Here is a 3572-nt window from a genome sequence, read left to right as displayed (position 1 = left end):
AGCAAGTTTTTGGATTGCCAGCATGAGGAAGTGCGCGACAAGGTTGAGATAGATGGCCCAGTGTCATACGAGGAAGCGTTGGCTCTAGCGAAAGGGCGAACCAAGAAGATTCTCAAGAAGCGTGAAGCTAGGCAGGGTTTGCCAAGTGTTGTGATCCCAAAGCAGGTTGATGCAGTGGTAGCCAAGCCAAGGATAGTTCAAAGAGAAGTGCATGTGTGAGAGGAACCGAGGGTTCTTTGGCTACAGAAAGACAGGGTGGTTCCTATACAAAGGATGCCAGCTAGTATGGCTCCAATTGTGGAGGATGTGTAGGTGGTTCCAAAACGGGCCAAGGACGTGTTGCCAAGTTCAAGTGTGGTTGTAGAAGCTCCATGGAAGTGTGGTAAAGATGAAAGAGTGCGGTTTTTAGATGACATTGAAGCGATGAAGCTAGAGGAGCTTCCCGAGCTTGAGATAGAGGACGAGGTTGAGTCGAGTAAAAGTAGCTCTTTGGATATTGACACAAGTTGGGAGACCGAGTCGTCTCAGTCAAGGTATGATGAGTTCGATCTCTTGCATGTGAGTAGAGATACGAGAGATGCATTAGGAAAAAATTGGACCCCCTTGGGGCCATGTAAGGATTTCTAATTTTAAGGGATTAAAGCTAATTTTGTAGGGGATGGAGGGAACAAAGACAATAAATAGGGCTACTTTTGTAGCTCTCTCTCTAACTTCTCTCTAGATAGGAGAGGGGGGGAAAGTAGGGAATGAGGGTGGTAAAGTAGGAGGAAGAGGGGGGATAAAGTAGGAGAGAGAGGGGAGTAAAAAGAGAGAGAGGAGTAAAAGTAGAGAGAAGAACCATTCTCTCTCTACTTATCACCAAACAAAGAGAGTAAGTAGTTATGACAAAATCCACTTTTCAGTTCGTGCATCAATTCACCCCAAAAAAATGAATTTTTTATAAAATCTTCAAAATGGATCTTTTAAGCTTTCAAAAGGTCCCTATATATATATATATATATATATAACAGTATTTTTTTAGAAGAATCTAGCTTTTATAAGCTCCAAATCTAAAATTCCTTGGGTCCCTCTCTACATTAATTCCACAAAGAGAGTAAGTAGTTATGACATCTTCCACTTTTTAGCTCATGCATCAATTCATCCCAAAAAATGATTTTTAATAAAATCTTCAAAATGGATCTTTTAAGCTTTAAAAAGGTCCCTATATATATATATATATATATATATATATATATATATATATATATCTATAATAGTATTTTTTTAGAAGAATCTAACTTTTATAAGCTCCAAATCTAAAATTCCTTGTGTCTCTCCCTACATTAATTCCAAGAATAAATAGATAATGCCACATCATCAAAACGTCCATCTAATAAAGCCTAAAAGTTGAAATTTTTAAAATTTAAAAATTTCCCTCCTTTGAGCTTAAAAATTGAACCTATATATGAAAAAATATATTTTTAAGTCTTTTTATCCCAAAAATTGTCTGTTTATCCCAAAAAGTCTGTCTGCGTCTACCAATCGAATTTGCTCCCACAAAAAAAAATGACGAGAAAGCATCTCAAGCGGCATCCGTACGACAGTTTCGAGGAGAAACCAATGTTTACTTGTGGCTTGATGGAGGGTTGTATCGAAAAGATCCGCTCATGGACTGTCATCCGACATTCCGTACACTCCCAAGCTTAATCAAATATGTGGGAGAAGGAGAACGTGGTCTTCTTGGGTATTGTAAGAGATTGGACTCCAATCACGCAGGTGCGTCGGCATATTTTCGACAACAATGTCAAGTGTTACACATTCATTCCACAAATCTCCAACAACAACTACATTCCACAGAGAAACAACTTAAAGATCTTAAAGAGGAGATGAAAGCTACCGAAACAGAGGTAACTAAGCTACAGATTGCAATGATGCATCTAAAAGCCACTCCATTTGGCATGCGTGAGCGTAAGAGGGAGTTCTCTTCCATTGAAAACTTAGCCTCTAATGGAGGGGCACGTAAGAAGCGGATCACGGCAACCAGGTTTTTTTTTAAATTCACAGTGTTCATAACTCTCAAATAATTTCCATCAATTTGTAACTCAGTTCACCTTTTGAAATAGGACATATATACAAGATGTGTGTGGAAGTTTGAGACAAGAGGACCGTTGCAATCTTCTCCTAGGATGCATCTCAAAGGAAGATATACTTTACATCATAGGTTATGAAAAGGCCAAACACATGAAAGATGCCATCACAAAGGAAATCCTAAAAAAGATCTCTAACCTTGTGTCTGAGGATGATGTCCAGAGAGCTTGTGATGAGGTTGGGATCAGTACAAATGCATACCATGCACTTCATGGATTGATCAAAGATGCATTACGAGAGCAAGGCATCACTGAGGATTTATTTCCTATTCCACATAGGGTCCGACTTGCAAAAAAAGAAAATAATGATCTCGTTCGGGAATCCCTTGGCGAATACAAACACATTGAAGGTTTGGAAGGACGGAGAAGGACGGAGATTGGAACGTATGAGTGTGACACTCATGAATGAGGCAATGTTTTTTGCAAAATTCGATGCTATCGTTGATCATTCTCAGAAACCATCATTTAGTGTACAATCGGAAAAAGAAATATGGTGGTTAGGAGCTTTTGAAGTTCCGAAAGAGACTCGTGAGGTGTTGGCATGGGTCTTCTCTGTGATCCCGTGGATCACAGAGGTTATTAAGGCACAACTAGAGGGAGAAAAGCTAGAAGTAGATGGAGTAGGTACATTTGATGTTGAGTGGCACTTAGGAGGTGATCTAAAAACAATCAAATGTATACTTGGGTGTAAACAAGGTGCTTCATCACTTCTTCCTTGTCCATATTGTGTACGAGGATACAAGGAGAGTTCTCATGGCTCCACGTCTTCAAAGAAAAATGTCAAGGGAACTCAGGCAACAGGGTCAATGGATGATGATGCAAGGGATTGGGTGTGCTCGGTGTTGAAGTGTCCTATCATGGAGGTCCCCAATCGGTCAACAAAAGATAAAACATGGCATCCCATTATCAATTTTCCACTTACAAATGTACACTTTTGCACTTTCCATGCCTTTATGCGTATATTTGATCGCTTGTTAAAGCTTCACATAGAGTACGCTTTCACAATGAAACCACTTTCCAGATCCGTGGAATCCATTGGAATAGTTGAAGCAATTCAAAATTCGATTGGATGTCATGGTGGCAATGTTTCTATCATCGGTGAGGTGAAAAATATGCATGACGTGCCACAAAAAGTATCTATGAATGGTGTGAAAGCACGTAGGTTTTTCAAGAAACTAGAGATGCGAAAGGAGAGGGGTGAGGAGGATGCTCCATGGGAGCTATGGAAAGCGCTTTGCAAGTGTACGACCGATCAAGATTCAAATCCCGTGCTTGTAAATCTGCGTAGGCAAGTGTGGCACCACTTGGAGTTAGTGCTTCAAATCATGTGGAAACCCCAAACCACGAGCGAGCAACAAAATTTGTTCAAAGATCACATTTCGAATTTCACTATAGCATTTGTGCAAGCGTGGGGAGAGAGCAATATCACACACTACATGGTAAGTT

Source organism: Adiantum capillus-veneris, chromosome 25, assembly GCF_014529385.1.
Source record: "Adiantum capillus-veneris isolate H3 chromosome 25, ASM1452938v2, whole genome shotgun sequence".
In the NCBI taxonomy this organism is placed as follows: Eukaryota; Viridiplantae; Streptophyta; class Polypodiopsida; order Polypodiales; family Pteridaceae; genus Adiantum; species Adiantum capillus-veneris.
Note: the sequence above shows the minus strand (reverse complement) of the source record.